We start from the raw sequence: 13,774 nt of genomic DNA on the forward strand, positions 1-13,774 counted from the left end.
GAAGTGCTGTTCACTAAAGTGTCAATTTGACATCAAAGAGACTTGTTGCGAGGATGGGGAGCGGGGGATATAATACTACATTTGATGAACAGAAGACTATGGTGAAAGTGCGCGTCAGAAAATCAGTCTCCTAAAATTGTATACCACGAAGCAAAGTTATGAAGTGCTGCTGAGCAAGAGGAACTGTCTTTTCGTTTTCCTGTGGTCAGATGGAAAATGTAAACCCATTAAGGATCCTGTGCAATATATCCACACTGCATAGGAATATAAATATTCCATAGACAATCTGCTGACAGTATCCAATATTGGTACATGTGAAGGAGTGTTTTCAGGGTTCGGCTGTGGATGACCATCACTCTGTGATGGTGCACTCAGTGACCCCTTTAGGTTAAGATGCTCATCAGTCACCCAAATGGTCTTTCTCATCATCTGTGAAATGAGACTGATACAGTAGCCTTTGCCTGCGGTCAAGCAGCACCTCTCGATGAGACGTGCAGATTGAGGGATGCTCTTTGAAGAGTGCATTAAGACTGATAAAAGCTCTTCCGAGCTACTTTATGGCCACGGCTTTTACAGTTTGATGGGGTGAATTTACCTGAGACTGCGCTTCCAACGCAACCCGAGGGCAGGATTTACACATTAAAGTTACATTTACTCAAACCATTTACTTGCTAACAGGGTGACGCTCAGTGGGTTTCAGTGTGTGTCCCTGAAAGCCTGTAGACGTTATGATTTATGTTAACAATATAAGAAACTTAATGAAATGTATTGTTTAACATTTATATGGGGAATAAAACATGCTACCGCATATAAAGTCTCCATTTCAAATTGATGAACGCCGATTCTGTGCCCTCTCTGTGTCACTTTGCCTTCGACTTCCCAACTGTCCTTTTCTTCTGTCCAGCTGTCGTTTATCATCAAGTCTGCCCTTTGCCTGCTCTCGTAGAAACAGGCTCTCAGTAGTGTTCATTCTCCTAGTTAATGGACCTCACATCACAGGGAGCGGAAAACCAATTTGTCCTGACTTTGATGGGTGCATTTTGAGATTTCTTTAACAGCATTTCAAACAAACTTGTTACTCGAGCTCACCTTAAACCTGAAGTTATAACCTTCAGCCAAGTGTGTAATGCAGGTCTATGGTGTATCTGTAAACCCCTTGTGTCCCCAGACATGTCTGTTCTAATGCTCACACGGGCTTCCTGTGTGTCTATCCTGTTCTGCATAAGTGCACACATACAAGCCCACAAACACTAAAATGAGCAACAAAAACAAAGTGATGTGGATGCTCCTGGCGCGGAATGTGAAATCATAATCAGTACCCGCAAACTGTATTTGTATTGATTTTTTGTCTGGGGATAAGTACCAACCATCACACAGAGCACAAAAGTTGGATCAATTCAATATTCCACTTCATGTGGTTCAACAAGCTGACATGTGCTGCATCTAAATGACTTTCAAAAAGGCTACCACATCGAGTTTTCTTTTTCTTTCCATTCTACCTTGCAACACAGCTTTTGTTGCCACTCACTTCTATTTTGTGTAAAGCAGCTGGCCTCACCAGACACATCACGATATATTATCACACTATACGATATTATTGTGATTTTTCACAATATGCTGAGTATTGGAGTAACATATATCGTGATTTAGCACCTTATTTTTAAATTCATTTTAAACCACATCTCTTTTATCCAAAAAGATAAAATTCTCTCAAATCACTTATTTTTGCTGCAAAATGAGATTTTCAAGCATAGGAACCCTGTTACTAATATCTGTCACTATAAGACAATGTCAGTCTACTATCAGTCTGTGATTGGGGTCAAGTTAGCAATTACAGGCAGCTTATTTCAAATAACACAGCAATTAACTGTAATAAATCATTGAAAATTACATTACACAAATCATTGAGCACATCTGTATACACAGAAATTCACATTTAATAGAAATGTATCATCCATCCATTCTCTTCCTCTTATTCTATTCAGGGTTGTAGGGGGCGCGGGAGCCTATCCCAGCTACCATAGGCCGAGGGCACAGTAAACTGTGTAAGGTAAAAACTCACACCTATGGGCAATTTAGAATCACCAATTAATTTAACCCCACTAGATGCATGACTTTGGACTGTGGGAGGAAGCAGAGGTAGCCAGAGAGAACCAGTGCAGACACTGAGTGAACATACAAACATGTAAAGACAGAAAGGCCCAGGCTAGACGGTTGATTCAAACCCAGGACCTTCTTTCTGTGAGTCACTCTGAATCAGACTACAACTGTTCGCAGACAGGTTGCCTCCTTTCAGGCAACCTGTGCAATCGCCTTGCAATCATAAGTGGTTGTGAACGCACATCATGCTCAAGTTCTGGGCAACCATTTAGTCACCATGCATTGCAATCAGTTGCATAATGTGAAAAACTGATAACTTACTCTAACCTTGACAGGAAACATGAAAGCATCCTAAATGAGTCAGAGCTTTAATGAGGAGGAGTTATTGCTGTGATTACTTGTCTGTGGCAATGTCTGTGAGGAATATCAAATGTCCCCATAGCGTTTAATACATAAACAGGTTTATTAGGCCAGCGCTGACACACCATCTGGGTGGAAATCTCTTTGGTGTGAGCAGTGAAGATTGAAATCCTGTTCACGTGAATGGAGAGCCGCGGGGACCTGAGAGTGGTTTGTGATTTGATGTGTGTCTCAGATCTGATCGCCCACCGCCACTGCAAAACAGCCGCTTCTCCTGGGTATTCATGCGACCTGATTTGGGAGTAATTAAATGAGAGTCTTTTATGAATGAATCATCGTCGTAGCCTGCTTTTCACATGACAGCTCTGAAAGGAATTGGTCCAGTGTGCACATACAAAAGGATAGGTGAGTGCTTCAAAACAGGCGTAGCCACATGTGAAGCCAACCAAAACATTTCTCAATGACAATAAATTATTAAAAAGGCTTGAATCTTTAATTCATGTGGGAACATGACCGTGGCTAAAAATAGCACATCATAGACTCTTTTAAATGATAACATATGTAATGTTGCTTTGTAAGCAATCGGCGTATCGAAAAACTAATTTATTGGCTGAGAAGCAATTTAACCTCATATTACAGCCCACATAAAGCCTCTGTTATGATCAAACAATAAAATTATCTGTTATTAATTTGGAATAATAGCTACTGAACTGTGTCATTCCTATCTAGGGCATTGCACAAAATCTTCTCACCTTTTTTGGTCAACTTACAGCAGAGGTGTCAAACACAGGGCCAGGTAAATCGGGCTGGTAAATTGGGTAGCTCCTTAAAAATTTGAAGGAGGGAATAAACTTTAACTTTTAACTGTAATTTTATAGATTTTATAGATTTTACAACTTATCTCCTCCATGGTTATTCATTAGTAAGTAAGTCAACTAAGTAAGTAATTAAGTAGGACTCAATGACTGATAAGTTCCTGTTTCGTCCCTGTCTACTATAAAAATGTGTTTTTTACAACAGTAGTAAATAATTAACAAAAACCTAGAAGCTACCACAACTTTTTCTGAAATTTTTAACATTTATTGATTGTAATTTATGCCCAAAGAGGAATGGCAACAGAGCTATTTCATTTACTCCAGCAGCATTGGTTCATCATGGAGAAAATCCGAGATGTACTATCGAAATTGCACTTTTCTTAGAAAACATCTCATATATTAAATGCAAATAACATTTTTTTTAAAGGTCTGTCACATAATTTCATATAACTCTTCACCAACACATCTTACCACCTCTCAAAATGTAAATTAAAAACTCTAGCACACCACACACAGAGCCATCCTGCACAAAATCTGGTTAAACCCGATGCCTCCCGTGTGCCTGAAGATCAAACAAAGTGCAAATCAAACACTAAGCTTCAGCTTTTCTCTACCTGACTTCTGAAACTTCTGAGGGAGTGGCATGTGCCAAGCACTGGTTGGGTTCTGGGATCAGAAGTAAATGAAAGTATGACTGGTGCGTGTGTGATGTCTGCCTACGCCTACAGTGGTAAAACCTGTCAACGCTGTGATATATGAGAAAAATTCTTCATTTTTTCCTTTTACATTTTTGGATCGGATTCACAAATTTGTCCCATCAATCTAATATTAAAATATGATGGACATGAATTTAAAAGAAATTATCACTGAACATGTCACAGAATAAACAAAAATCCCAAAACAGAGGTTGCTACATTTCCCATAACCCGTTTTCATTCAACCCTACTTTTCTGATAAATAAATATCTACCTAAATCATCTATTGTAACACGTTTCCTGTCTATATATATATGTGTATACATAGCCTCAAGCTGAAACTAAAGAAATGTCAGCAACATCAATATCGAGACTCCAGAGTCACATTTATGAGCATAATCTGTAAATGTTCAATTACAATGTCATTATAATTTCTAGGAGAGCGAGAGGGAGTGAGAGATAGAATTGCACATAGCTTCATTAAAACTGTTATCATATCACCAATCCCCCTTTCAGACTAACAGTTTCATCACCCTTTAGCTGCGCACCAAGCTGTCTAAGTAATCCAATTTTTTCATCATGTCAGAAACACATCATGTGTGACCCAGGTGTGGCTCATAGTACGAGCAGTGAATGCTACATCGGTTTAACACTTGTCAGAGTAGTGACCTTTTCAGCGAGGAAACATTCAGTTTAACACATTCGGCTGCGGGAGAAGAGGGGCGTGAGGGGGCGCGGTGACTGAAAGAATAGATCTTTCCACTGCTATCTCTGCTGGATGCTCCAGTCTGTTTTCATATTCATTTAACCCCAGGCTGTAAAGTGTGTTGGCCAACCCCAACTGCTGCCATGAAAATACTCACAACCGCATGACACCGTGACCCCGACACCACCCGTGTAGCAGCACACCCTCAGGACATCCTGCATTACTGCTGCACCAGCCTCCCTGCAGTTCCGGGGGAATGAGAGTGAAAATGTTTGTTCCCATATGTTTAACTTTGATGGTTGTTAACGCTCCCCAGCCACCCGTTGATAAATAGTAATAATTCCAAATGCATTAAGCACTCAAGCATAAACATAGCATAACTCTGAAGTATGTGTCTGTTGATCCAGCAAAGACTGAGCAGAGGTCCAAAGGTCTGCCTGCTTTTGTTTCCTAAGACTATAATGATATTTGTGGTTGGATACAATCCCCGTGAGCAGTGGGCTCACACTCTTTTTATTATATCATATTCCAATATCATCTGACATACAGTAACAAAGCTATAGAGATTCCCTGCTATACTGTATAACCCTCCACATTGCAGGCATAAAAAGTATTACAATCACCCTTAATTGCAAGATAAAGCTGAATTGTAAATTTTTTTATTTTTTTTTTTAAATAAACACAGACCAAGAGGGAAAATACTATATATAATCAGGCCTTGCTAGTTTTCATCTTCTTAGTATTAAAAATTGACTCTGACATTCCATCACACCAAATGAAGGTCATCTGCAGGATCGTCATCTATTGCCTGTTTTACTTTTTTCTAAAAGAACACTTAAGAACCAATGGAAAGGGTAAGTACATTTGTGTGGTAGAGCCTGGCAATTCTCACTATAGACAAATAGCAAACATGTACAACAGGCATATCATTGATTTCGGACTGTGAGCACTGCTGGTGGAGTCCTGGTCAATATGCAGTCAATACACCTTTGATTGTGGATGAGAGTTTTGTGCTCCAGAAGAAAGAATGGCAATCTATACAGACAATCAGCTCAGGGGGCAAACGGGGTAGACTCATACCAACTTGTTCTGCTTGAGCTATTCAAGTCTTATGCTGATTCTAGCATAAGCACCTTTTATTATGTCCCAGCCAGTGCCTTTTGAGGTAATGTCACCAACAGGTCATCTCATTTTATGGGCACAATAGCAGCGTCCTGATGTTCGGTTTCAATGTCACGTTGAGACAAAGTCACATGCAGCACGTCTAGCGGCAGTCGGCCCGCTCGCAATTGATGTTACACAAAGAAGGCTTTTAGCAACCTTGAAGCTGCAGTGCTTATCATTTTCTTATGCTAACAATAGATCTCGGCATATATGAGATGAAAGAGATGACAAACCAGGACAAAATTATCACTCGAATCTGCACCCGAATCGAATCCGGGTCAATTGACTTTTGGCTTATGTTAGAAAATCGCTCTGAATTTGCTGCCAATACCTTTTTCTTTGATAAAGTAACCATACACTTTCTGCCAGTCGCTAACAGCAGACAAACTTAGCAACAGGCAGTGTCATGTAACACTGTGATTACACCATGTATCATCTAGGGCAGCGGTCCCCAATCCCCGGGCGTTTGGTACCGGGCCACGAGAGTTGAGTCTCGGGTGTGAAATTTAAGGTTTTCAGGGTTTTATCGTTTTTTAATCGTCATTTTTTAAATCGTTTTTATCGTTAACTCAGTTTTCCTGGGTCTTTTCCGATGTGTTATGAATAAATCTTCTTCTTTTTTGGTACCGGTACTGGTTTTATTTTGTTGTATTTATCCATGACACCTTAAAGGTCAGTCTGTGAAAATATTGTCGGACATAAAGCGGTCCGTGGCGCAAAAAGGGTTGGAGACCGCTGATCTAGGATCTATCATTGCTGATAATAAAGGTAGGCAAAATAACAAAAAACTCATCTCTGTGTGTGTTGTGAGCTGTTAGTACTGACATTAAATCACAAAACTTGCATGCTGACAGAAAAGATTAAACGGGAATGAAACTGAATATTATCTCCTGCCATTTTGTTTTCAATTTGTAATTCTAAAGCAATATTACAGTGCCGCATGCACGAAAATCACCTGATGTATTTTTTGCGATTGATAAAACCCCCCAAAAAACATAAGGAGCCAAAGTAATAATAATAAGATTTAGAGAAGCTGGAGAAGCAGACTAAGTTCATCTTCATGCTGTCAGACTTTGGCAGCATCACAGTAATTTGTCTTTGCTCTACATCAATGCAGCAGCAGGCCTGTACCAGGACCCCTCATGTACTCTATAATTTGTTTTGTGATCGGCTTGCTCATTGTGCTCTTCCAAGCGCTTAGGCTAGCCTGGTGGGTGCACAAATACCTTCTTTTCTTGTATGATTTTTTTTTTTTTTTGGTGACTTTTATTTCTTGCCATGCCAGGTGAGAGAAAATCATCTGTGTGCGCCTGAGGATCAGCTTAAAACCTCCACCTAAACTGGAATGCTCCAGAATCAGAACGGCCACAGATCCACTGGTAATAGCAGACCTACAGATGGATAACATGCTTGTTTTTCAACACACAGATTAGTCAGGAATTATGATGATACCCAGGGGGCAGGAATCTTATTTTCTGTACTCCTGATAAGAAAACAAGAGCAGCCTGCAAACAAATGGAAAGCGAGGCAGAGGTGTATGATTTAGCATGCTGTGCTGCAAGATGGCGTGTTGGCACTCTGGTTTAGGGGATTGGATGAGACTGTGTCTGATGGGTCATGTTTTAGTAGTGGTTACTACAAACAAAGCTCCTGTAACATCAATTTTGCAATTCCTAAAAATCACATATTTATAATTGCATGTGCTGTCGTCTTAAAGCTCTTAAAATTCAATTCACAACTGTTTGCAATGCACATCTACTGCTGTGACAAAGGAAAGAGAAACTTGGACAGTAAAACAATTTGTTAAGGTCAATACTAACAAACATCTGAGCTTTCACATCACTTTAGAATCCATTATGTTCCCAAAAATAGCACATTTTGAAGCTTCTACAATACATAATGAGTTCTAACAAACCATTCACTATTTACACTCTTAGGGTATTCTTCGATACCCAACATCCACAATGACGGCGAAACAACTAGTAGCTCAGTGTTCCAACATTCGAAAGAAGTGCCTGCTCTCACAGCTAGAGATTGACGAGGTACAACATAAATGCTACGGCAAGGGGGAGCCAGGAGCCAGCAATTTTAAAACATCACCACCTTGTTCTTGAATTCGCATGCTTTAACTTTCTGACTTTCATCGGATCGATAAAAATAATTATGGAAGACCTTGTTGTCTTATTTACAAATAACAGACTCTATGTGGTTGCAAGCTGACTAAAGTTAATGAGGTTCATCTCTCTGATGATCTCTACTCGATGAGCAAGACAATTTGATCAAAAGTGAGTCCGTGAATTTTTAAAGAGAATTTAAAAAAAAATAATCACTTAAGCCTCTGATTGCTTCTTTCTCCGTTATAACTGGCAGAACAAAGAGCAATGTGTACGAATGTAAGAGCAGAAGGATTTGAACTTGATCAAAGAAAACCAAATCAGGTAAATGGTGGCGAGATTCACAATTTGCATTTAAAATCAAAACCTGAACCAATTACTTCTGAAGTATTTACAAAAATATATATTAAACTGTGCCAGACAAAACGTTTGGCACCCTAACCTGCTCTTGAACACAAATGCTATTAAAACACATACATAAATATACATATAGACACACACACACACACCCCTTCAGGTTGCACTCTTGAGCTTAGTGCACAGGTACAAATACGTACAAAAGGGCTCCCCTCTCTGCCACTCTACATCCCAAAGGAGAACCATTGATTTTCTAGTTACAATCAACACCAAATTATTGAATGTCACTTGATGAAGTGCTGGGGTCCGCAGGCACTTTGCGACTCATTGCGTTGCTATAGCAACCCCGTCTGTTTGACAGGGCTTATGACAAAAAACTCCTTTGCGGAGATTCATCTTGAAAACTGTCCTTTCTACTGGAGCCAGTGCCCTTAATCCCCACACACAGACCAAGCACCAATCTCTGGGTCTTAAACTTGAAGCCAACAAAGAAGTTGTAAAATTGTATCTTCTCGAGTGGCCGCTTGAGGGTGACTCCAAAAGCGAGTCAGTCCTCATAGAATCCAATGTTAAAATACTTTCCAGCAGCAGCAGGGAAAAAAAGCATGTTTGTAGCTTTGTACAAAAATGGTTTTGGTTTCTGGCTATTATGCCCCATCAAAACAACAGCATGAGAGGTGATTCTTTTTTAAAACTCACCTATTTAAACCTCACTTGGGGCTTAAAGTGATGGCTGTAGCCACATAGACTGACACTGCCAACTGCGCTGGTTTTCGTCTGTGAGAGAAACAGGCCTCTCAGCAATGTCTGTGGTGTTGGCACCTTGTGGATCATTTTTAATGTAATTATCTGCTAACTAACATGGCTTGCTGTAGGGTTAAATATAGTAAGTATAAGAAGTCTGTGCTCCAGGTTTAGTACAATTGTTGAAATCGCTTCTCCAGAAAAAAACTAAACAATCAAAAAAAACAACAACGTGGCAGCAGCCAACACACTCGAAATGAGACTTCACAAAGCAGTGATGCGATGTGACGTCACGTCACGGTGGCTATGTCTGTCTTTTATAGCCTACGATACTTTACAGATACACACTAGCTCATCTTTCAGAGAGAATGTCAGTATTTGAACTCTGGGGGACAAAGCTGGACAATCCATGAATCATTAAAGAAACTTTATATTAAAATAGAATTTGAAAACATCAAAACATATTTGCAGCTGCAACTGCTGACACATCAAAACGTTTTACAGACTCCAAGGCATTGATCAGGATGGGCAAACCACGGTCAACAAGCAATAAAATCAAAGCGCTGAATCTACACCACTGACAAAAACTACTGCATTATCATATTAGGCTGTATTTCTCTGTAACAGCCATCTAATGAGATTATACATCTTGGATGTAGTGTTTTATTGATTTGTCTGTTATGCTTGATGGACCTCGGGACAACAAATATGCCGTATCAAAGGACCTAACACCCTCAAACAAATATGTCTTTTGTCTGCTGGCACACCCTTGAGAAATCATCCCTGTGTACCGTTGATCAGATATTAAAGTATCGAACCTACAAGGGTGACCCTTTTGCTGTAGGCACGCAGCAACAAACAGGGCAATATTCCTGACTCTGTATCCCTGAATAAATGCCTGTTGGGGGGAAGACAGTGGGAGGGTTAGTCATAAAAACTCAAACGTGCCCTCTCATCGCCTGGTTCGTCATTAAATGGAGTCCATCTCAAGGTTTTGGGTCAACACGGGTCAACATTTCTCCTGTTTGCTTTGGTGAAGAGAAGGTCGGGGTGTATTCTCCTGCCAAGAAACTGTTAATACACAGGAGATAAATTAGCAAGCCCTCTGGCAGCCTTCTGGGAATAGTTTCCGCTTCAAAGCACACGGCAGATTAAACCAAAGGGGAACAATATTCACAAATCAGCCGATGGTTATGAGAAAAGAGGCAACACTATCTGTCTGACCCTCACCCCCACACTCTAATAAGCTCACACCACACTCTTTGGTCCTCAAAAACTACAGTATAACCACCTAGATTTTGCTCACTGTGCTGTGAGGGACCGATCCATTCATCTGGGTCCCGACATCAGAAAAGAGGGATGGTATTGCCCTGTAAACGTGTATTGTTCTCACGTTTGTCTATTAAATTATTACAATACTTCCTTGTATAACCAGTGTATTCATTATTTCTGCTCTTTCTGTATTCATCATATTGCTTTCAAACATCTAAAAAAATAAATAAAAATTAGTGTTATCAAAAATATTGATTTTTCATTATATAGGCATTTACATGGATCCAAAATATTTTAAATGTTATCAATAGCCATTTATTAGAGTTTCATCTGTCAAACTGTTTTCACTGAATGCCATGTTAGGAGGCAGTGAGCCCAAAAAGTGAAAGACTGAAATTTCAAGTTAACTGTGAACCTCCTGAAACTTGTTTATCTTGCAAAGCCATTATTCAGATGAAAGCTTAAAAAACAGGTGAGTCTGTTGTGCAGTGCAGATTGCCTCTGCGACAGTAAAAAAGCTAAGGTGACACCCTAATTTTCTGTTTCAGAAGTAAAGATAACATAATTCAAAATCCCAGCGGCATGTGTGAAAGTGCTTTTTTTATGCAAACCATGCAACACAGCCTCAAAAGGGGTTTGCTGTTTTGTTCACACAATGGAAATTTTCTTATTTTCAATCTAAGATCAACACTGATTAAATAGTAGCTCAGGCATATATTTTTTTTTATTTATAAAGATTTATTTATTGCCTTTCCATCAACAAAAAAATTTGAGTGTATAATAGTAATGTATGTACATCGTAAATGAATAATGTTAGGAGGACACATAGATATAGTTATATATACTCTCCCATGTAAATCATTCAGATATTATTACAGAAGAAAATGTATGCATGTATACCCATATATACACATAAATACATACACACACATATATACATACATACACACATACATACACATATATACACATATACATACACATATATACACATATACATACACATATATACATATACATACACATATATACATATATATACACATCATATATATACACATATATACATATATATACATATACACACACACACACACACACACACACACACACACACACACACACACACACACACACACACACACACATACATACATACATACATACATATTACACATATATATATACATATATATTAAACTTACGTCTATGATAAAGGCTAAACATGCTTCCTTTAAAAAAATGTGGGGAAATTTTTTGTTATTTTTGGAAAGTGAGGAAATGATCGATAGTGAACAGAAATGATTCTATCCATTTAACCTGTATGGTAGAAGTAGTGTTGCAGCTGTTAAAGAGAACCTGGGGACCCTGCGAGTGCTGGACTGCTAAATAGAAGGACAGGAGAAGGGATGTGAAATTAAATGGACTGGAACTGAAGAGGACGCAGCTTATCATTGCAACCACTAATTTGGTTGCCTCTCTAACTAACTTGACACCCTTGGACTAAACTTCAGCCCGAAGCCCTGGAACAATAGACTTAAACCTAATGCCTCACTATGTTATACCTGTTTGTTTTTTTTCTCTGGAGCACTATCTGTTAACCTTAGCTCAGGCATATCCATATATATGGGATTGTAGTTCTCTATTATTTCAACTGGCAAGTGGCAGCGAGTATGAATGAAAGTTTATTCTCAGTACATGATCCAAACTGTGGCCTTGCAAACCCTTAAGTCCACTTTGCTTCAGTAGTTTAAATCCTGCAAACCCCACTAGTAAACAGTTCGGTGGAACGTGCTCTGGCCTAGTTGTAGTCGGGTAAAATGGGGAGAAAAGCAGTGACCTAAAACATGGGGAGCTACAGTGTACTCAGGGTCAGAGCGATTTGAACGCTGACAGAGATTTATATGACTGTTGCTGAAATGTGACAATAACATGAAGAAAAAAAAAAAGGTTTAAATACTATCTTAAATCTTAGTTGTGGGAACTAAATAAGGGAACTAAAAAAATGAATTGTGACAAAATGTACAATACTGCAAAACAAGCATAAAAAGCTAAGACTCTGCTTCAATGTATCTACTTATCCATTCGCATTTACTTACCTTGGATCAGCAAGTACCATCCTGCCCTGTTTTGGCTCAAATGTAATGAATTTTAGTATAAGGTACATTGTTTTTAATACTAGTCAGAAGGACGAAGTACACAACACAGCTCCCCCAGTAATTCTGCAAGGGAGTATCTTTGCCCCTTATCTAACCCTCTTCCAGTCCTCACATCATAAAACTGCTGTTAGCTAATACTGTGTGTTTAATTCCTCATTGTGGAGCTCACCTTGGGGTGGCCCTGCCAAACCCTGCCCACAGGAGATTTACAGTCAGCCATTTTGTGGACTAATTGCGCAGTCTTAGTGCAGGGAGGTCAGCCATAACCAACACATTGAGCTGGCTTACACACCTGCTACAAGCCAGACCAGGCATAGGGCAAACCCCTCGAACAGCAGGACGCATCAGACACCACACCAGGAGTCTCCTTGAGTTGTCTAGAATAAAATCTGTCAGATGTAATTGCTCGTGCTGCCCACTATTGTTCGAAGATAAACAAGTGGCATGTTGTTTATTCAACAGACCCTGTGCTGCTGGATCATAAATCAAAGTCATATAAGAGGTAGATGTCTGATGGTGGAGATAGACAGGCTTCATGCTCTCCTTAATGCAGATCTAATCTTTTCAGTTCGGATCTTATTTGTGATTCATCTTCTCCTCCTCGTCCACCCATATCGTCAGCCTCTTGTCTTCCCTGGTGAACTCCTACCAATGTCCTTTGGACTGGATGGATTAGACTGACATTTCATATATGAAACCAGTCTGAGTTATGCAGATGATCATTCAGTGCCGTCACCTCATCCTCCTCTCACATTAACATTTCCAGCACATCCCACAGGTATTATTAGATCTACAGTGGCCCACCTCATTGACTCCTCTTATTGGCACTGAAGAGTTAACAGATCAGTCCACTACTTACCATATACTACATGCACTGGAGTGGTTCTGCACATTAAATGAAAGCTAAGCACAGTTTTGCCTTTGTCTAATCATTCTAATAGCTCTTAAACACTATCTATTAAAGGCTACTACAGACTCCATGCTATTCTGAGCACTCACCCTTTATTAAAATCAGCTGACACCTCCATCATTCAGGGCTTGCTTTGACTTTATCACCGCTGTCGACCCTTCTATCTATCTAATTAACCACAATTTACTAATCACGCAGGCCACTTTCCCAGAGCTGTGCGTCCTCCATCACTGAGCAGGGACAAAGGCTCATTAACGGGGTCTGCCCACCATTACCACTGAGAGGTGGAATATAGGGATTCCTCATGTCAATTTGGGATCAAGAGCCATAAGAAATGCAGAGATGCTGCCAACATGCAATCGAGGCCGGTTTGATGGC

At 39.7% G+C, this 13,774-nt stretch overlaps 1 protein-coding gene across 1 annotated transcript in view; it reads right to left on the minus strand.

Annotated features, from left to right (window-relative positions):
• LOC113026517 (PDZ domain-containing RING finger protein 4) overlaps nt 1-13,774 on the minus strand; it is a 121,742-nt gene that overhangs the window by 49,695 nt on the left and 58,273 nt on the right. The window lies entirely within an intron of this gene.

The sequence above is a fragment of the Astatotilapia calliptera genome, chromosome 7 (assembly GCF_964374335.1).
Source record: "Astatotilapia calliptera chromosome 7, fAstCal68.1, whole genome shotgun sequence".
NCBI classification, from domain to species: domain Eukaryota; kingdom Metazoa; phylum Chordata; class Actinopteri; order Cichliformes; family Cichlidae; genus Astatotilapia; species Astatotilapia calliptera.